The following is a 23074-nucleotide window of genomic DNA, read 5'->3' as shown; positions in this document are numbered from 1 at the left end:
ATAGGTAGGCATCCCTCAACTTTCAATTCTTTACCACCACAAAAAGATCCATACATATTTTTATACAAATAGGTTCCTTTATCTTTTCTTTGATATTTTTGGGAAACAAATTTAGATCAAAGGATATGTACAGATTCATAGGTCAATTTTTGTGAAGCTACCACATACAGCTGGAAAAAACGGTATACAGGAAGTTCTCACTTTACATAGGTGGACCACAATTTTTGCACAACGTGAATTTACTTGTGGATGCAGAAAAGGGCAGGAGGGAAGCAGGAAGGGTGGAGGAGGGGCCAGCAACTGGTTCAAGGACACGTGGGGGTTGGGCACAGAGAAGGAAGTGCAGGAATAGGATCATATGCTTGTTCAGCAACATGAGGCCTGTTTGGAATTTAGAGGAAGAACATGCTGGCAGGCAGACACATGGGGGCCAGAGACAGAAAGATTCAGGAGAGACCAGACATATTACCCCAAAGCGGATGGACAAAATGCCAAAAATCAGTAACCAAACTCTCTGGTGGGTCAGTCTACTGAAATCAAGGTCTCTTCTCTCAGCGCTGAAGGTCTCAAGCCAAGCCCTGATCCAGCAGTGGTGGTGGCTTTCTCTTTGCAGGTCTCTTCTGCTTTCACTTGGAAGACTTTTTAAAGGCTTTTTGGGAGGTGGCAGGTAGGAGGTGACAGAGGATCAAGCTCGGCAGCAGGAGCAGAAAGAGATCCCAGTGTTCTATTATAAAGTTTACATGGGTGGATTTTTTGGAATGCAGATTTCTTGCAGAATTTCTATCACAAAGTCCAATTTGTATGATGTGAATTTATGTAAAGCAACATCTGTCTGCACTCCTTTCTATTCCCTTTCAGTTTTCTTCAGAGATCTTTCATATCTAAGTTTTCTAAAATTCTATTACTCTTCTTAACTTCTTTTTAAATCATTTAATGGTAAGATTTATCTAGCTTTCAGAGGGAAAAGATGAGGTACCCCACTACTATAGTTTTACTGTCTATTTCTTCTTATAATTCATTTAACTTTTCCTTTAAGAATTTGAAACCCACGTTTCCCAAACATAAGTTTACCTTTGTTATTACTTCATTGCCTGTCATTCTTTTGAATGAGAGGTAGTTTCCCAGCTAACCCCTTGTAGGGCTATTTTTGCTTCTACTTTGAGATCATGATTGCTATCCCTCTATTTTTTACTTCAGCTGACATATAACAGTTTCTGCTCCAGCCCCCTATTTTAACTCTGTGGTTCTCTCTGTTTCAAATATGTTTCTTGTAAAAAAGAAAAAAAAAACCCAAACATGTTGTTGGATACTGATTGCTAATCCATTTTGCTACCTGCTTCCATTTTATGAGTTCATCCCACTGACACAGTTAGGATTACTAACTATTCATTTCCCTCTATCCTGTTTTCTTCTTTTTCTCCTTCTCTCTTTTTTTATTCTGTCCCTACTCTAATTTCTGTTCTGCATATGACCACTGTATTCTTTTATCAGCCCACTCTTTTATCACCACTTTTTCTTTCTCTTTCCCATTCTCTTACCTACCTCTATGGTAAGATGGATTTTTATGACCAGTTGAGTAAGTATATATAGTTACAGATATAAACATAAATATAGATACTTTCCCTTTCTGAAACAATTTAGATGTGACTCAGGTTCAAAAGCCTTGGCCATGCCCCCGCTACCATTTTCCACTCCAGGGTAAAAGCTTTTCCTCACACACCTGTTTTGCGAGATCACTTCCCCCATTCTTTCTTTCCCTTTTGCCTTCTCCAAGGGTACTTATATTTCTCCTCTATTCATTTATTTTACATCATTCCAACCCAACTGACTCACTTTTTAACCCTCTTTTTTTTTGTAGAATCTTCTACCTGCTCTAATAATGATAAAATTCTTAGAAGACATGTGTATCATCTTCCGCTATAGAAAAGTATAGTCTTATTGAGTTGCTTATGATTTCTCTTTCATATTTACCTTTGAATGATTCTTTTGAGTCTTGTATTTCAGTGCTGATCTTTTTGTCATGAATACTTCAAAGGTCTCAATTTCATTAAATATCCATTTCTTCCCTTGGTGTTTTTCAGAAAGAGCAAGCCTGTAGTAACTGGAATGTTCTCAGAGTGTGTGTCTTCACCCATAAGTGTCTTCTCCACTGAGTGTTCTGAGGCTAGATGTGCCTTCACAGAGAATAAGTCTGTAGTAACTGGAATGTTCCCAGAGAGAGCGTCTTCTGCCACAAATATCTTTTCCTCTGAGTGTTCAGAGAGTAAATGTGCTTCCCCAGAGAGCAAGCCTGGTGTAAGAAAGAGACTGAAAAAGCCTCTCTGGGCAAAGAAACCAACCTTATTAGGAGAAACAAAGGTGGGGCCACAGACTGTACTGGACGGACTATCGACCCCACCTAAGTTTCTCCTAAAGGTTAGTTTCTTTGTCCAGAAAGACTTCCCAGTTTCTTTCTTACACTAAAATGCTACCAGAGAGAGTGGCTCCTGCCACCAGTACGCTTTTCCTTCTAGTGTTCTGAGGTTAGATGTGCTTCCACAGAGAGTGATCCTATAGTAACTGGAATGTTCCCAGAGAGTGCCTCCTGCTACAAATATCTTTTCCTCTGAGTGTTCAGAGAGTAGATGGGCTTCCCTAGAGAGCAAGCCTGGTGTAAGAAAGAGACTGAAAAAGCCTCTCTGGTCAAAGAAATCAACCTTTATTAGGAGAAACAAAGGTGGGGTCACAGACCGTACTGGACGGACTATCGACGCCACCTAAGTTTCTCCTAAAGGTTGGTTTCTTTGTCCAGAAAGACTTCCCAGTTTCTTTCTTACACTAGAATGCTCCCAGAGAGAGTGGCTCCTGTTACAAGTATGTTTTTTCCTTCTAGTGTTCTGAGGTTAGATGGGCTTCCACAGAAAGTGATCCTGCAGTAACTGGAATGTTCCCAGAGAGAGTGTCTCCTGCCACAAGTATCTTTTCTTCTGTGTACTATACAGCTGGGTTAACGGATTTTCCTTCCTAAAACAAAAAATACCATTTGTCATCATTTGTCATGGCTCTCAGGGAGGAGGAGAAGGAGAGAGAGAGGGATACATGGGATACAATGATGTAAGATACAGAAAACACCAATAAAAAGTTTTTAAATGAGGTCAAGGATCTAAAGGTTATTCATGAGGAGGTGGGAAGGAGAAAGAAAGGGGTTTTGGATGTGCAGAGTGATTCCTTCCACCTCTGCAACCTCAGGACCAGGGCTTGGCTTGAGACTTCCAGCGGTGAGAATTTTCAGTGCTTTGCCCATTTATCCGTGTGTCTGGCATCTACCTGGCTGTCTTCTGTCCATTTGTGCTAGGTACCATGTGTCTTTCTTTGGTCCACGTGTAACAGCCTGTCTTTTGCTGTGCGTGGCCATGTCTGGCCTCCATGTCTGTCCCCTGCTTGTTCTTCCTCTCGATTCTGGCCAGGCAATCATGTGGCTGATCCCAACACCCACCTGATCCTTCTGCTCTAGTTTCTCTGTCCCTAGCAACCATGTGTTCTTAAACTGTCTCCTGGTTCTCTCACTTCACAGCTGCATGACCCTCCCCCTCTTCCTGCCTCCCTCCCTCCCTTGTTGCCAGGTCTGTGGGCAAGTTCACATTACTTCAAAATGACTATACTTACAGCTTTGCTCAATGTTCCACTTAGGCAAAGCAAGAACTCTCTGTAGTTGATAAAAAGCAACACCACCAAAAACAAAAAACAAATGGCATAAGTGGAAAGGAGTTCGGCAGGAATTTGATAGGCAACCGACACCTCACATCGTGTATCAAATTAAATTGTAAGGGAATACATGAATGAAATATGATTATTAAAATAATGAAGTGATAAGTGATGAAAATTATAAATTATAAAATTATAAAAATATGTAATTATAAAATTATAAATATTTTATAGATGTCTATAAAATATGTAATTACAATCATTAATATTTACTCTAGTTTAGACCAGTAATTTATTCATTCATTGGTTATAGGTTAAGCTCCTCCTATGTGCTGGGCACAGAGAAAGACAGTTGGCTTAATTAAGCAATCAACAAGCATTTCTTAAGTACCTCTTGCATAAAAAGCAGAGGGCTAGATAGTGGGCATGCAAACACTATTGAAAGTCCCTAACCAGTAGAAGCTTAGGATCTAATGAGACAGAAAATACATAAAAGTATATAGAGATATAAATATAATCATTAATAATTAGCCTAGCTTAGACTACAACTCATTACTCTCTCTACAGCTATAGATTAAGCTCCTTCCATGTACTAGGCACATAGGGAGACAGGTGGCCTAATTAAGCAATCAACAAGTATTTTTTAAGCACCTCCTGCATAACAGGCACACGCCTAGGTTCTGAAGATACACAGTCTCTAACCACTAGAAGCTCAGGTTCTAATGAAACAGAAAACACATAAAAGTATATAGAGAGTAAAGACAACTAAAGGCAAAGTACAAGACAGTCTGGGAGCCAGGCCACTAGCAGCTGGGATCAACAAAGGCTTCATGGAATAGATGATGCTTGAACTGTGTCTGGATGGAAGAGATGGATTCTCTGAGACCTCAGGATAGAGGGCCAGCTTCAGAGTCAGAGGGGCTCAGAGTGAAAATCCTGCCTCAGATCCATGCTAGCGGCATGACCACAGTCAAGTCACCTCACCTCTCAGTGCCCCAGAGCACTCTGTAAGATCACAGACACATCCAGCTGGGGTGTAATCTTACCGAGGAGGCAGAAAGATGAAAGAGTACTTGACTTGGAACACTTGGACTTGCCCTTGCCCAAGGTCACATAACATGTAAGTGCCTGAGGATGAATTTGAACTCAGATCTTCCTAATTCCAGGCCCAGTGCTTGAATCACCAAGATGGAAAGATTCAGATATCCTAGAAGATGACTGCCAAGCCACTATCCATGAGGCTGCCTTGAGGCCATGGAAGGATAAAAAAAGAGCTCATTCTCACTGCAGGGAAGTTCCCCAAGTGCTCAGTCCCTTTTGAATTCAACACTCACCCTGAGGAAAAGCTCTAGTTGCCCTACCTGAGCTAGGAACTCCCCAAGTAGCTTTATGTACAGTGGGCACAAGGGTTTATCACCCCACAGAGAATGTAAACTACCTTTAATGTAAACAGCAAGAGAAGCTTTAACTATCTTTTGGGAAAACTTGTACTTGACCACCACTTATCCCTGGATTTTGGCCTTCTTTGCTCTGTTTCTGCACAATACCTGACCTGGTCCAGTGGAGGTGTGGGGATCCAGCATTCTGTCCTGTTGCCACCATAGGGCTGTTCTCATGAGTAAATTTCCTTACACAACACAATGAGCCCCAGTAAGCCTAGTAAATCAACCTATATAATCCTCACTGACATGGCCTGCTTCTTTCTTTGGAATCAAACACCTTCTCATTAGGGTATACCATAATGAATGCCATCCTCCTTGAATGGTACGTGTCCTAACAAGTTTGTTCCCTCTAAAATGGAAATTGGAGAGCCTCAGGGAAACCCCCTCAATATTAAGCTTAATTAGCCCAGCCTGGCACTAAAGTGGTGAAAAGAGGTTAAGGGACTTGCCCAGGGTCACTCAACTTGTAAGTATCAGAGGCAGGATATGAATTCAGGTTTTCCTGACTGGAGATAGAGCTATAGTTTGGTCTATGATGCAATAAGACCCCTTTTCAGGACCTTCAGGACCTATGAGACTTTAGCTCCCACTTTCCATGACCCCAACACATGTATACATATATACATATACACATACACATACACACACACACACACACTCCTGGTCAGTTTAATGTTCATTTTAGCCAGTTGTTACCTACATATATAAAATTCATTCATTCAACAAGTGTTAATCATCTGTGGTATGCTTCACCTTATATATTGGGTATTTAAGGGGTGGGATAGGTGTGGAATGGTTTCCTATAATACCTCATATTCTAAGTGAGGACTCATGAATCAGCAGGCTAGTGACCAGGCCTGAGAGGCTGGAGGTCCAGACCCAACAGGTATGTGGTCAGACCCTGAGGCACTGGAGCAAGAAGCCAGGGGCCAAGACCCTGATCCTCAGTTCAAGAAACTTGAGACAGTTCCCCCTGTCTTCCAAAAGCAGAGCTTAGCTTTAAAAGTTACAACATAGGCTGGAAAATCATCATAAAAAAGAAAAGAAAACAAAACAAAACCTGATCATAGAAAGTTACTGTGGTGATGGGGAAGTTCAAATACAAACTCAGAAGAGGACAATGATGCCAAAACATCTACGTGTAATTCCTCAAAGAGAAATTTGAATTGGTTTCAGGCCTAAAAGACTTCCTGGAAGAGTTCATAAAATGACTTAAAATCATATAAGAAGGGCAGAAGAAAAATTGGGAGAAGTAATGAGAGTTATACAGGAGAATCATGAAAAAGGGGTCAACAGCTTGGTAAAGGAAGTACAAAAACTAGACAAAGAAGTAGAAAGATTCACCAGAGAAAACAATTTCTTGAAAAGGAGAATCGGCTTAATGAAAAAGGAGAAACAAAAGCTAACTGAAGAAAACAATATCGTAAAAATTAGAATTGAGTGCGAGAAAGCTAATTTAATGATTCTGAGACAGACAGAATGAATCAAATAAAATCCAAAGAAGAAAAAATAGAAGAAAATGAAAATAAAATACCTCATTAGAAAAACCACTAACCCAGAAAATAGACCAAGGAGAGAGAATTTCAGAATTATTGGACTACCTGGGTAACAAAAAACTAGCTTGGATAACAAAAAAGAGCATCTTTCAAGTAAGTATCAATTAAAACTGCTGTGATATCCTAGAACCAGAGGGTAAAACAGACATTGAAAGAATGCACTGATTACCTCCACAAAGATCCCAAAATAAAACTCCCAGGAATATTAGGGCCAGTTGCAGAACTCTCAGGTCAAGAAGAAAATACTGCAACAGCCCCAAAGAAACAATTCAAATATTGACGAGCCAGAGTCAAGATTACACAAAATTTAGCAGCTTCTACATTAAAGGATCAGAGGCTTTGGAATATGATATTCTGGAAGGTAAAGGAGCTTGGATTACAATGAAGAATCAACCACCCAGTAAAACTGAACATAATCTTTTGGCAGGGGAGGGAATGGACTTGGAGACATTTAAACATTCCTGTTGAAAAGACCAGAGCTTAATAGGAAATTTGGTTTTGAAATATAAGAGTCGAGAAAGGTATAAAAAGGTAAACAAGAAACAAAAACATAAATTATTCAATATGATTAAAGTGTTTCCATCCCTACAAGGGAAGATGATTCTTATAATCCTTAAGAACAGTACCACTATTAGGGCAGTTAGAAGGAGTATACAGACAGACTCTGTGGGTATAAATTGACTTTGATAGGATGACATAAAAAAATTAAGGAGTGAGCAGGAGGTTACACTTGGAGAGAATGCATGGAGTAAATTATATCACATTAAAAGGTACAAAAAACCCTATTACAGTGGAGAGAAAGAAGGGAGGGGGTGAGCATTGCTTGAACCTTTATCTCAACAGATTTGGATCAAAAAAGAAATGACATACATGTTCAGTTGAGTATAGAGATCTATCTTACCCAATAAGGAAGTAGGAGGCAAGGGGGCCAACAAAATATGGGGAGTGACAGAAGGGAGGGCAGAATGAAGGAGGGAATAGTCAGAAGCAAAGCACTAATGAAGAGGGGCAGGGGGAAAGGAGAGAGAAAGAAAAGTATAAATGGGGAAAACAGGATGGAGGGAAATGCACAGTTAGTAATCATAACTATAAATGTGAATGGGATGAACTCACCCATAAAACAGAAAGATACAGAAGAGTTGATTAAAACCCAGAATCCTGAAATACGTTGTTTTCAAAAAACACATTTGAAACAGAGATGCACACAAAGTACAGGTAAAAGGCTGGAACAGAACATATTACTCTTCAGTGGAAGTTAAAAAAAAAGCATGGGTAGCAATCATCTCAGGAAAAGCAAAAGTAAAATAGATCTAATTAAAAGAGACAAAGGAGGAAAGTACATCTTGTTAAAAGGTATCATAGACAATGAAGTAATACTAAATATTATTACTAAATCAATACTAAACATATATGCACCATATGGTATAGCATCCATATTTCTAAAGGAAAAGCTAAATAAGTTACAGGAGAAAACTAACAGTAAAGTTATACTAGTGGAGGATCTCAACTTTCCCCTCTCAGAACTAGATAAATCTAACCATAAAAATAAAGAAGAAAGAATTTAAAGAGGTGATTAGAATTTTAGTAAAGTTAGATATGATAGACCTTTGGAGAAAACTGAATGGGCATAGAGAGAAATACATCTTTTTCTCGGCGGTACATGGCACTTACACAAAAATGTGCCATGTGTTAGGGCATAAAAACCTCACATTCACTTGCAGAAAACAGAAATATTAAATGCATCATTTTCAGAGTATGACACAATAAAAATTATATATAAGAAAGAGCCATGGAGAGTTTAAATTAATTGGAAATGAAATAATCTAATGCTAAAGAATGGACATGTCATAGAAACTATCAATAATTTCCTCGAAGAAAATGACAACAATGAGACAACAGACCAAAATTTGTGGGATACAGCCAAAACAGTACTTGGAGGAAATTTTACATCTCTAAATGCTTACATCAATGAAACAGAGAAAGAAATGATCAATCAATTGGACATGCAACTAAAACAGCTAGAAAAATAACAAATTTTAAATCCTCAACTAAACAACAAATTGAAAATCCTGAAAATCAAAGGTGATGTAAAGAATGGAAAATTAAGAAAACAATTGAACTAAGAAATCAAACTAAAGGCTGGTTTTATGGAGAAAAAAACTAACAAAAAGTAAACCACTGGTTCATTTGGTTTAAAAAAGAATGGACGAGAATCAAATGACCAGTACAAAAATGAAAAGGTTGAACTCAGCACCAATGAAAAGGAAATTAAAGTAATAATTAGGAGTTATTTTGCCCAGTGTTAGGTCAATAAATCTGACGATCTAAGTGGAATGGATGAATAATTACAGAAATATAAATTGTTGAAAATAATAGATGAGATAGAATATGTAACCCCATTTTAGAAAAATAAATTGAAGAAGCCATCGATGAGCTCCTAAAGAAAAAATCCCCAGACTGAGATGGATTCACAAGTGAATACTATCTACTATTTAAAAAACATTTAATTGCAATACCATATAAAATCATTTGGAAAAATAGGCAAAGGAGTCCTGCCAAATTCCTTTTATGACACAAAGATAGAGAAAGAAAACTAAAGACCAATTTCGCAAATGAATATTGGTACAAAAGTTAAAAAAAAAAGTAGTAGAAAGGAGAATGCAGCAATATATCACTAGGATCACACACTATGACCAACTGGAATTTATATCCAGAATGCAGGGCTGGTTCAATACTAAGAAAACTATCAGCCTAAGTGACTATATAAATAACAAAACCAACAGAAATCATATGATTAACTCAAGAGATGCTGAAAAAGTTTCTGACAAAATATAACATCTGTTCCTAGGAAAAATACTAGAGACCATAGGAATAAATGGAGCTCCCTTTAAAATGATAAGTGATATCTCTCTAAAACCACCAGCAAGCATTATCTGTAATGGGGATAAGCTAGAAGCTTTCTCAGTAAGATCAACAAGGATGTCCATTATCACCACTATTGTTCAATATTGTACTGGAAGTATTAGCTCTACCAAAAAGAGAAGAAAAAGAGATCGAAGGAAATAGAATAGACAATGAGGAAAGAAATCAATCACTCTTTACAAAAGATATGGTATACTTAGAGAACACTAGAGAATCAGCTAAAAAACTAGTTGAAATCATTAATAAGTTTAGTACAGTTGCAGGATATAAACTAAACCAACATAAATCATCAGCATTTCTCTATATTACCAACAAAGACCAGCAGCAAGAGATAGAAAGAGAAATTCCATTTAAAATAAGTATAGGCAATTTAAAATACATAGGAGTCTACCTATGAAGATAAACCCAGGACTGAAATGCACACAATTACGCAACACTTTTCACACAAATAAAGTGAGACCTAAGCAAATGGAAAATTATTGGTTGCTCATTGGTAGGATGACCCAATATAATAAAGATGACAATTCTATCTAAATTAATTTACTTATCGAGGCCATAGAAATCAAGCTACCAAAGTTATTTTATAGAGCTAGAAAAAATCATTACAAATTTCATATGGAAGAACAAAAGGTCAAGAATATCAAGGGAATTAATGAAAACTAATGTTAATGAAAGTGAACTACCTATAGTAGATCTTAAATTGTATTTAAAGCAGTAATTATCAAAATCTCTGGGGTACTGACTAAGAAATAGAGCAGTGTATCAATGGAATGGATTAAGTATACAAGACACAGTAGTAAATGACCACAGTGATCTAATAGTCTAGTATTTGATAAATGCAAAGATCCCTGTTTTTTGGATAAGAACTCACTATTTTCCAAAGCTTCTGGAAAAAATGGAGAACAGTATGGCTGAAAACAGGTATAGACCAAGACTTTACATTGTATTCCAAGATGCTCCTCCTGAAGCAATATAAATTTGATCCCATAAATCTCGCAAGTTATATTGGAGCTTGGGAGCTAGATTTTTTGTTATCTTCCTTACTTATCCTATCATTAAAATAAACTGGGAAAATTAAATCTTCTGTCCCACGTAGTTTCATTCATGATTTCTTCTGGAACCCAGGCTTTCATAAAGTTCATTGGAATTCAAATGGACCTACTTTGGTATGGTTGGAATCCAAATCACTCTGGCTCTCACTGACTGGCCAATAATAAATAGGTCCCGGTCTAAGCCTCAGTTGGTCACTGTTTGGGTTTTGAGGGTTCAGTGTGAGTGTAAATAGCAATTGTTTTTGTTCTGGCCAGAAACCCTGAAGATCTTCCCCTTCCAGACTGAATAATTTTTTTTTTGAGTAGGCAAACTAGGGTACCTTTTGTCTCATTTCTCACCTAGCCTTAAATCGCTGAATGGGTGTTGGTCTCAGAGAAATGGAGACCTGGGAAAGACCTTAGCTCAAAAAGTCAAAGGGCTCCCACTGCATCTGGGGCCATCTGCCAATCATCCTAGTCTATGTCTTGCCACTGGATTCAAATGATTGTGGAGGAGAGAGTGAGGCTGATGACATTGCACAGCCCTGCTTCACTTAAATCCAATTCACTTGCAAGTCAAGACATCACCCTCCTGATGACATTGGTCCTCTTCCAGAACAAAGGATGAACAACAGAACAACAACAAGGTAAGACCAAAACTGGTAGATAATGATTCTAGACAATTCCAAAGGACTCATGATGAAACGTGTTGTCTACCTCCAGAATTGATGAAGGCTAAATGAAGATCAAAGCATACTCTTTTACACTTTCTGTATTTTTTCATGGTTTTGTCTCTTTGGGTCTATGTATTCTTTCATAACGTGACTAATATGGTAAGAGGATTTGTATAACTGAACATGTATAATCCATACCAGATTGCCTACTCTCTCAAACAGGGGTGAAGTGAGGGAAGGAAAGAGAAAATTAAGAACTCAAAATTTTTTAAAATGTATGTTAAAAATTATCTTTACTTGTAACTGGGGGAAAAGAAAATATTATTGGAAAATCCATATGTTGTCCTCAGATTTCCGTCAGCTTTGGTTCACATAAGTTACATAAAACTTGAGAGTTGGAAGGGATCACAGCAGGTACCACATCCAAACTATATACAAAAGGAATTTCCAGTCTAAGACACAAACGGTCATTCAGCTTTTCCTTGAATGTTTCCAAGGAGAGGGAACCACCACCTCTTCAAGTCAGCCCATTACACTTTTGGAGAATGCTCATGTTTAGGAAATTTTTCTTGATATTAAGCCTAAATTGGCCTCTTTATAACTTCCAACTATTGTTCGTAGTTCTGACCTCTAGAGTCAAGGAGAACAAGTTTAATCCTTCATCCATATAACAGGTTTTTCATTTTTGATACTTGATATCCCAAGTTTCTCTTGAACACTTCATTTAAGCATTTTTTACTGTGTGATAATATTTCATTATTTTTAATGGAATGTAATTATTTGCTGAGGAGATAAAAAAAGCGAAAGAGTTTGTGCTCTGAAGGAGCTCAGTCTAATGGGGAAAATAACGTGCAAACTGCTATGGAGAAACAAGTTCTGGAAAGGATGAAGTGGAAGTAATAAGCAGTGGGAAGGGGCCAGAATTAGAGGGGACAAAGAAAGGCTTCCTGTAGGAAGTAGGATTTGATCTGGGATATGAAGGATGCCAGGGAAGCCAGGAGGTGGAAATGAAAAGTGAGAGCCTATCAGGTATGGGGCCCAGCCAATGAAAATGCTCAGAATCAGGTGATAATGCCCTCTTCCCTTTTATGGTTCCTGCACTTCACAAAAGATCAAATGATCACTAATGCAATTCAAGAAGTTATTAGCTAGAAAGTTGAGTAGAGGAAGCACCAAGAAAAGCTCTCTCAATATTCCCTGCCAAACAACTTTAAAATAACACCTCAGTCAAGTTCTCAAGTGGTAGAGTCAACAAAACATCAGGTAGAGACATTCTTCCAAGGCCTAGGCAACTTGAGAGGATGGAAGGAGAGATCTGTAACATAGGGTTGGAGGTTGGCCAGGAGTCCATGTGCATGAAACACAAGCAGTTGGCCTAAGAGGTGACCTGAAAAGGAATACCATTTAAATCAGTTACTATTGATGACTTTGACAATTTTAGTTGGATTGTAGGATTAAGCTCCCTTCTTTAGGAAAAGCTAGTCCCAACAGCTAAGACAAACTAACAAAGGTATTCTTTTAAGTCTAGGTTACCTATAGATTTAGGGAATAGGTAGATTGATAAGACTTCATCATTTAGTAACAGATAATTTAGAGCAAGACGTACATCATTGTAGTAACAAAGTAAAGTATTAGATGACTCTTTTTAAAGACTAAGTTCCCCTTTCTGACAGCTGGAAAAGGGGGGTTGGCAAAAGGTTAAGTTCTTTAGACTTAGTGGATAAGCTCCATTATTTTTCTTCAGCTAGCTTAAGTACAAGTTGAGTAGTATAATCTTCTTAGGTTGGGTTACCCTTTCTGGCAAGTACAGGATAGGGGGTGGAGGGTGACTGCTAACTACAAATCACAAGTTCATCTTTCCCAGTCTTAATTCAAACTACAAACCTCTTCAAAGGAAGCTTTCTGGTTATAAAATGCTTCAGCTTATGGGTAAGAACTTCTGGGATAATCTCATTTGGACAGCTAAATATTGCCACCAGTAGGAATATGGATGGGTTAAGAAAGTCTGGGAGAAGCAAAGCAGTCAGATGAACTGCCTTGTCCAACTGAATTATGTTCCAACGAACATTCCTAAGATTGTGGCAATTATTTTATTCCTCTTATCTGTTACAAAAATAAGCTCTGAAATCACTCCTTTCTCATTAATTATTGAGGATAGTTGACCTAACTTGAGGGGAGCTGGGAACTGTTTCTATGAAATCATTTTTTATTTACTTGGAAACTCTGTACTTCAGAGTTATTTTCTAATTATTTTTTAAATTTATTTTCACCATATTCTTATTATATTTATTTTATTAATTTTAATAGTCAGAAGAAGCAAAAATTTTGAGAGCTCTCAAGCCAGAGATGATAAGGGGATGTAGCAATCAGCTAGAAAGAAATTATGGAGACCCCTGTGCTAGCACTAGACAACAAGATTGGAAGCTGTTTGGACACTTCATTGCCTATAGATTCCTGGGTCACAGTTCAAGGGCAGAGAGGAGCACTTTCTGGTAAGAGGGAGTGATATCATTTGCAACCCCAAAGGAACAGGGACCCCGAGGGGCAGTATCACTTCTGGTCAAAAGGGAGCAGGACCCTGTGGGGCAGTATTGATCGCAGACCTTGCTGGGTAAGGACCAGAGCACAGACCAGAAAATCAGTAACCAAACCTCTCCCCAAATCACATCACTTTGGAACCACCAAAAACTTTCAAACCCCCTGAACTAGCTCTGAAAACAGCAGGGTGAAAAGGCCTGAGGCTTCAGCCAATCCTTCCACCCTTACCCCTACCCCCCCCCCACTTGTGCTTTAGCTGAAGTACAAGAGAAAAGGGTAGCAGTCATGATCTCAGACAAACCAAAAGCTGAAATAGTCCTAATTCAAAAAGATAATCGGGGAAACTGTATCTTGCTAAAAAGTAACATAGAAAATAGTATAATATCAATACTCACCAAAGATGTACCAGACGGCAGAGCAACCAACTTCTTAAAGAAAAAGTTAAATCATTTACAGAAGGAAATAGTAAAACAAACTAGCAATATTAGCTAACACTAATACTAACCAACAATACCCCAACTTTCCCCTTCAGAATTAGGCAAATCTATGCATAAAAATAAAGAAGAAGTTAAGGAGAAGAAAAGAATATTAGAAAAGCTAGATAGGATAGAACTCTCGAGAAAACAGAATGGAAATGAAAAGGAGTATAATTTTTCTCATCTGTATATGGCATCTTCACAAAAAAATGAACAAATATCGACTTACAAAAATCACATAACCAAATGAAGAAGAACACAAATACAAAATGTATTTTTTGCAGATCACAATGCAATATAAATTATCAAGATGTGGAAGCATAGTTTAAAAAAATCGGAAACTAAATAACTTAATCCTAAACAATGAGTGGGTCCAAGAACAAACCATAGAATCAACAAATAATTTCATTAAAGAGAATTACAACAATGAGGCAACATACCAAAATTTGTGGGATGCAGTCAAAGCAGTACTTAGGGGAAAATTTCTATCTCTAATTTCTTGCATCAATAAAAGAAAGAAGGAGCATATCAAGAAATTGAGCATGAAACTTTAAAAAGTAGAAAAGGAACAAATGAAAAATATCCTGTTAAATATCAAAATGGAAATCACTAAATCAAAGATGAGATTAAGAAAATTTTTAAAAATCAAACTAATAACTAAAAGTAAAAGTAGGTTCTGACTTTATCAATATACTAAATAAAATAGATAAACCATTAGTTAGCTTGATTAATGAAAAGAAAGTAGAAAACCAAATTACCAGTGCCCAAAACAAAAGGGTGAATGCATAACCAATGAAGATGAAATTAAGGCAATGCTTAGGAGGTATTTTGCTCAATCATATGCCAGCAAAATTGACAATCTACATGAAATGGAAGAATATTTACAAAAATATAAACTGCTCATGTTAACAGAAGAGGAAATAGAATACTTTAATAATCCTATCTTAAAAGAAAACATTGGACAAGGCATAAAAGAGTTCCCTAGGAAAAAATCCCCAAGACCATATGGATTTGAAAGTGATTCTACCAAGCATTTAAAAAAATTTTATCCTGATACTTTATAAACTATTTGAAACAACAGGTAAAAGAGTCTTATTGAATTCCTCTTATGGCACAATTGTGATTTTCATACCTAAACAAGGCTGTGGGAATATACATACATTAATATATTCTTAATAGCACTGTGAAATGACACATTCATTTTGGAAAGGAATTAGGAATTAGGCAAAGAAAGTAACAAAAATGTTCAAAGCCTTTATAACAAGGACTCCATTATACCCCAAGGAAGCCACTAATGAGAAAAAAGTCCCCAAATACTTCAAAATATTTATAACAGCATTTTTGTTGACACCTAGGAATTGGAAGCAAAGTTGACCCTCATCAACTGGGGAATGGCTAAACAAGGCATGGAACATGAATGTCATGGAATACTGAATGGAATACCATGTAGTAAGAAATTATGTGTATGAGTACAGAAGTATGGAAGTATGGAAAGATCTTTGTGAACTGATGCAAAGTGCATGTAGAGCCAAGAAAATAGCATATGTACATGGTAACTATTAATTTAAATAGAAAGAATGACACTCAAAATTAAAAGTACCTGTAACAAAATGTCAAAGATCAAATGGGATTGAAAAGGAAACATGAGAAGACACCATTACCCTACCCTGCCCAAGAGGTGAGAGGTCTACAGGTGCTACCCATTACACACCTTCTCCTGAATACATTGACCAATCTTCTTTTCTTTTCCTCCCTAAAAGAAAGAATACAATCTGTTACATGGCCTGGCTCTGCAAGATGGAGAGAGGGAGGGATACATGGGACACCCTGGAGATATAAGAAACAGAAAACAATAAAATAATTTTTAAAATGTCAAATATCTCAAGAGAAATAATGGAGGGGGTAAGGAGGAAAGAAAGGGGTTTGGGGTCAGTGATTATCAGTAGCAGATCTCAAACTCTGCTACAGATCAGTGATCATGAAAACAATTATTGTTGTTATTGTCTGAATTTTCCTAACCCCTTTGGGGGTTTTCTTAGCAAAGATACTGTAGTGGTTTGCTATTTCCTTCTGCAGCTCATCTGACAGATGAGGAATTGAAAGAAACAGGGTTAAGTGACTTGCCCAGGGTCACAGAGCTAGTGTCTGAGGCCAGGTTTGAACTCAAAGAGATGAGTCTTCCTGACTTCAGTCCCCATAGAATATCTAGCTGTCCAGAAAACAGTTTAAACTTGTTAAAAACTGAAAGGTTGATCAATGGAAAAGATTAGGTATGCAAAGTACAGAAGCAAATAAATAAAATAGTATTTAATAAATCCAAAAACAGAAGTTGCAGGGGAGGAGAGGCAGGGGAGAAGCCAGTATTTGATTAAAAAAACACAGATGAGGTAAGGGAAAAGCAGTTTGCCAGAAATTTGATAGGACTGATCAACACCTCACACCGCATATTTCAAATTAAACTACAAATGGATATATGAATTAGGTGTAAAATAGGATTCAACAGCAAGTTAGAGGAGCAAGGAGGAAATTACTTTTCACATGGGTTAGGGGAAGGGGTTATGACAGAACAAGCAACAGAGAAAATCACAGAAAAAAATGGCTGATTCTGCTTCTATAAAGTTGAAATATTTTTCACAAACAGATTAAACGCAGTTAAAACGAGAAGGGCAACAGTTAAGTGAAAGAAAACATCTTTGCAGTAAAATTCTCTATGGACTGTTGCATTTGCAAGATAAAGAAGGAACTGATTCCAGTGTCTAAGACTGAGAGCCATTCACCAATAGGGCAAAGGAACAGGAAGTTTTCAAAGGAAGAAATCCAAGCTGTCAATAACCCTGTGACAAAATGTTCCAAACCCCTCACAATGAGAGAAGCGTACATTAAAACAACGCTTTTCTTTCAGTCTGTCAATCATAGAGCTCCACAGGTTTATGGACAGTCCCCTCTTTCTGTTCCACAACAAGGTACATGGAAACGTCCCTTTCACCAGGTGCTGGTTGAAACTAGAAAAAAAAAAAATATACCATTAAATTAAACAACACCAAACGAAGAAGGGGTGGGGGAGAAGACTTCCTAGACTGTCTCCACTCTCCTCAGCCCCGAAGCCAAGCCAAGAATGGGAGGAAGGGAAGAAGAAAGGATGGAAACGTCCACCTGCGGAGGGGAGCGAGGGAGTGTGCCCAAATGCTTCCCCCTGCTGGCTTGTATCGCACTTCAGTTTCCCACGCCACTCCCAGTCCAAGCCTCAGATCTCCAGACAAAGGTCTGCGCAGGCAGGAAGCCCCGCCCAAGAGGAGAAGGCACAAACAAGTTCACCCCTGAACACACACACACACACACACACACACACACACACACACACACACACACACACACACACACACACACACACACACAGAGAGAGAGAGAGAGAGAGAGAGAGAGAGAGATTATACACACGTATAAACAAAGATATTATTAATCCGCGGACCTTCCACCCCCTTACAAACATCCGCCTGGGTACTGAGGGAAGCTAATGGAGGGTGGGGGGAAGGTTGCGGGGGGAAGGGAAGAGAAGAAGAAGAAAGGGAGAGGCTGAAGCAGGAGCGGGGAGGGGGCACTTACCTCACAGTCACTTAGGTACTAACAGGACCCTCAGGATTGGTCAGTCTGAAAGATGGGAGAAAAAAGGGATAACCGAGGGGAGGGTGGGGTGTGGAGGGGAAGGGAGAGGAAAGCGGGTGGGGGGCACTCAGACCACTCCAGCTCACCCCACTCACATCCTCCTCCAGCCAAAGAAGTCTTACACTTAATATAGGGTGGGAGGAGGCGGGTATTGAAACGTCACTGCAGGGAGGGGCTAGTCTCCTCCCAGAGAGGAGGGTGGTGGGAAGAGGGAAGGAGGGAGGGCGTCTCTGAAATCAGCAGTGGGGAGCCCCCCCAGTCCTTTTTCTCAGCCTCCATGACCTAAACTAGCTAGGGGAGGGGGCCGCAGGTGCATCCTCCACCTGGAGGTGGGCCCAGGGCTGACCAGGCTCCCAGGTTCCTGAGCTCAGGCTGCTGGGGCTGGGGTGAGGGGAGCAACAGCTGAGCTCAGCTTGGTGTGATGGAGAGTCTGTCCCTTTATGGAAACTGGGAGGAGGAGGACAAAGAGAGGAAGGGGGGACAAAGAGAGGGGAATTGGGGGACGAAGACAGAAATCGGGGGACAAAGTGGAGAAGGGAAAGCACAAAGAGACGAAGGGGGAGATTGAGGGAGGTCTATCCTGGGCTCCATAAAAAGGGAAGAAACAGCACAGGAGCTGCAGCAGCCTCTGCAAACCAGCAGCCCTTGAATGGGACTTGGATTCCTCACACTCCTCAGAGCAGAGGAGAAAAGGGAGGAGCGCGGGGCGGGGGGGAGGACGGGGACGGCTGGGAAGAGGGCGGGAATCAACCTTCTTTCTCCAGGCAAGAGGAGACAAAGAACAGCGGGTCTGCCCCCGCTGTTTGTATGTGGGTACCCGGGTCTAAATCCTGTGTCATATACACCTTCCAGAGCCTGGACAAGAGACAGCCACACCCTTCCTTCTGCCTCAGTCTCTACCAACTGACAATAATTTTCTTTCTAAAACTATTTCAGATTTGGGTCTTTGTTCTCTCTAGCACCAGCTGCCATGTCACTAGTGAATTGGAATAGTGGAGAGACCTGGAATTGGAGGCAGAAGACCTAGATTGAAGTTCTGCCTTACTCACTATGTGCCCATAGGCAGGCCACTTAAACTCCCTAAAGCTCAATTTTCATATCTATAAAATGGGGTGATAATAATACCTGTGCCAAGTAAATAACAGGGTGGTTGTAAGGTCCAAATGAGATATTTGCAGGGTGCTTTTTATACCATGAGCCACTATAGAAGGGTTTATTATTATTATCATTATTATTCATCTGTCAGTCTTTTTGATGGAGTTTACATATCATCCTATTGATTCTTTTCTGTTTAATGTTATTCAGATCACTGCATAGAATTACCATCCATTCTAACTCAATCAAAGTACTGGTATGTTAACTCATCTGGTGCAGGATCCATGAATAGATTTTTAGGACAATTCTGCGAGGAGACAGGACTGTGGGGGTCACATGTTTCTCACACTGATCCCATGTGGTTTTCAGGTCTTCCCCTAGGTCTCTATGTGTTGGAAGCTTTTCATCTAGGTAGCTTAGAGATTAGGAACACTTGGTATGCTATTAAAAACATCGCTCTTGATTGTTAGTGGTTCAATGTTATGACTAGGAGATGGGAAGGATAGTTTTGTTCCATGATAATGTTCCAGTTTCAGTACAACTTATTTTTGAATTCCCAAGGATTTCCTGAGGTCTCTATGTGTAATAGGAACACTTGTCATCTGTTCACTTTTGAAAGATATTACACTTCTGATGCATAATTCCAGCTACCAATTCATGTCTTGCTAAGTATTCATTAGGCATTAATGTTGTACAATCTGCAGTGAAGAGTTGCTTACTTTCTCACACTTCCTTCCATAGTCTGTGCTGATTGTTAGATTTGGGCTCCTGAAGCACAGTCTACAATTTCTGCTGACAATGACCTGCTGTGAGATTGCCATCAGAAACCCCTGCCATTTCTATAAACAAAGCAATATGACAAACGTGTTCTGTGGTTCTCTGTACACACGTTGTTGGATGAATTCCTGTGGAATGTCACCTATGGAGTGCACCTGGATTCCATTCTTGGATCTTGCTATTTTATAGGCTTCGCCTATAGATTGACCACTTTCAGATACACTGGAAACATCCAGGGGTGTGGATTTATTTCATTTTTGTTGATTTACTTTTACTATTGCTAAATGAAGTGTTACATCTCTGTGTTCCACAAATATTTCTATTTTTAAACTTTTTTAATATGAGCTTTTAACGAGAAGTATTGATCTCGTTTCATTATTAGGTAGATTTTTTAAGGATACTTTCCAACTCTGTTTCCATTTTTGCAGAAGTAGAAGAGGGTCTTTCTACACTAGGCCCTGTCTTAAAGTAGGATGGCTACTTTAAGAAAGCCATCTTCTAGGAGTGGAAATGGGAAGCAGGAAAGGCTCTCCCTGATTTGGCAGGCAGAGGGTCCTAAGGGATGGATGGATGACTCTGAGAGTTACAGCTCCAGCCAAGGTAGGCTTCCCTGTGGAAAAGCTCCCTAAGCACGCTCAGGAGACACCCAACACTTGTGTTTCACCCAGGCATACTTCCTTTAGGAGCAGAGAGAAGGGATTCTCACCAAAATACAAGGACTTGCTGAAGGTCTTTAACCAGGAGCTACCTCCTGATTTTGTTACTCCATACGCATTCTCCTGGGGACATCCCCTCCATTAAGAAGGGGTTCCAGTTGGTTTCCTTAAAGGCATCGATTAGACATTATTCATTTAGGGGTTAAATTATTGCTATCACTATGGATCACCAAAGGCCAGAGTGCACACAGTAAATAAATAAATTTATCCTGGATTATCTCAATTGTTATACTGCACCCTTGTAGCAGGACAGGGGCTTCTTGCCAATGTCAGAGATTGCCAAGAATGACACATCGTGTTTCACTTTCTGGAGTTTACCCTTTCAAATGCCTCATGCTGTGTCTGCGTGCATAAACTTGGCAAAGATCCCAGAGGGGCACAGATGCCAGCCCTGCTGGAATGGAAACAACATCTGGAAAAGGGAATTGGGGCTGCTCATCTCTAAGGCAGGCACAAGTCTGGGGGAAGCAGTGGGAAGGTAATCAATATCAAAGGTCTCATTGTGGGAACTTTGTGACTGGGTCTATCAATATTATACACATAGCCCTGCAAAACCCTGTCCCTTCCATACTTAGATCATACATATTCAAGAGCTTTCACCCAATTAAAAAATGAGAGCAATAGAAAGGACTTTACATAAGGTATCTAATTTCATTTCATTCAGCAACTGAATACACTATTACCGTTCCTAGTTAGGATCACCCCAGAACTGAAAGTTTTGACACTTTTGGTCATGATTCATATTTCAAGCTCGTATGTACGCAGTGCAAATTCCTGCAGTGACAGTAAGAGTGATGTACCCAGTGTGACATGGGCCATGGGAATATGAGGAAATGGTAGAACTTGATTCTTAAAGTGGGGATGACGGCTCAATAGTGTGATGATATAATAGAAGGGATCCAGCATAATGTACGGAGAGATTAGTCCATCTGCCATTCCCTTTCACACACCTCAGTTGAGTAGTTCCACCAGACACACGTATACCTGTGGAGAGGCCCCTATTGGCTTCCCTAGAAGGACACAGAGGGTCCCAGAGGAGCAGGATATTTTCATTAAGCTGGGTAAGAGAAATGGGGAGGATGAGAACCCCAAGCCAGATCAGCACTTTGCAAGGGACAGCTCCATGCAGCTGAACTCTTGTGACCCAGTACAAATTTACTGGGTGGGAAACATTTGTTGAGCATTGGAATAAATAGGAAGATTTCCTCCACATCTCCAGTCCTGTGCAGGAACTGCTAGGGGAAGCATTTGCTTCAGCAGAGGAATAGTGGAGTTGGATTAAGTAAGTTCCTCAAACTGGGATGTTAGTGATTTCCTTGAGGGGATGACCTGGGTGCTGTGCACAGAGTGATAAAGGAGAGTTAAAGACTGCAATAAGATACAATCCAGGTGCCTGTTTGTAAGAGATTATAGAGCAAGAGAGGCAAGTGAATGTGGCAGAGCAGGGACCTTGGGAACCAGAGCAATATATCTGGGACTATGACTGAGAGGAGGGGGTGGCTTGAGAAGGACAGTGGAGAAAATGGGAGACTCTGTTGGGTAGTAGATTTGTGACCTAAAGATTATTAGGTATCCTTCTACCACCAGTGTATGACAAATGTCACCAAATGCCACAGCCAATTTATATATTCAGTTATAACACTTTCCGTTCCAAGCTGAGACATAAGCAAAGGGAGACAGTCATATCTGTGATATTGTTTGACGAAAACTGAAAGGCCTTACTGCTCTGAAATATGAGGCAACTAAGCAATAGGCATTTATTAAGCACCTACTATTTACCAGACATTGTGCTAGGCCCTAGGGATAAAAAAACCCCAATTTCTTTCTTTGAGGAACATATATTCTATCTTGGAAGGCAAATTATACATACTTACATACACACACATATATGTTTTTGAGAGATTGTGGCTCTCTGTTTCTATGTCAGTGTCCACATGTTTACAAAATATGTTCATCTTATATGTACAAATTATATAGAGAGTTAAAACAAAGCAATTTCCCGGGAAAGGCACAATCAGCAGGAGAGGGACAGAAAAGTCCTTGTGTAGATATTACCTCCTTACCTTAGTTGCCAGGCCTCCCTGCAGACCAAGATTCCATTTGCATTTTTGGGTTGGGATATCATATGTTTGCATCATATTGTGATTGCAGTCCATGAAACCACCTGAATCTTTTAGTAAACAAATCACCACATAACCATGCTTACCTCCATCCAAAGTGAAATCAACTTTACTTTGTAAAGCTGACTTAAAATGAAGTGCAAGACTTTATATCTATCCTATTTAAATTTCACATTATTAGATTTTTGTACTATTCTTTAATTAATCGAGGTGTTTTTGGATTTTGAGTGTCATTCGGTTTGAGATTATCTGATATAATGTATATATATATATATATATATATATATATATATATATAATATTATCTGATTATCTGATGATAAGAATGCCATATATGCCTTTTGTCCAACTCACTAACAATAACATAAACCAGTAAAGGG

At 39.2% G+C, this 23074-nt stretch overlaps 2 long non-coding RNA genes across 2 annotated transcripts; both read right to left on the bottom strand.

Moving 5' to 3' along the window:
• Positions 1–2035: 2035 nt before the first annotated feature.
• On the bottom strand, positions 2036–18112 carry LOC140515579 (uncharacterized). Its single transcript, XR_011971090.1, has 4 exons — positions 17927–18112; positions 17202–17325; positions 16035–16076; positions 2036–3003 (listed from the first exon to the last, which is right to left on the bottom strand). It is a non-coding gene; the product is annotated as an uncharacterized lncRNA (long non-coding RNA).
• On the bottom strand, positions 11584–16028 carry LOC140515580 (uncharacterized). The gene is made up of 2 exons (XR_011971091.1): positions 14243–16028; positions 11584–12696 (listed from the first exon to the last, which is right to left on the bottom strand). It is a non-coding gene; the product is annotated as an uncharacterized lncRNA (long non-coding RNA).
• Positions 18113–23074: the final 4962 nt, after the last annotated feature.

Source organism: Notamacropus eugenii, chromosome X, assembly GCF_028372415.1.
Source record: "Notamacropus eugenii isolate mMacEug1 chromosome X, mMacEug1.pri_v2, whole genome shotgun sequence".
NCBI lineage: Eukaryota > Metazoa > Chordata > Mammalia > Diprotodontia > Macropodidae > Notamacropus > Notamacropus eugenii.
The sequence above is the reverse complement of the archived record's forward strand: the minus strand, read 5'-3'. Positions and strand labels throughout refer to the sequence as shown.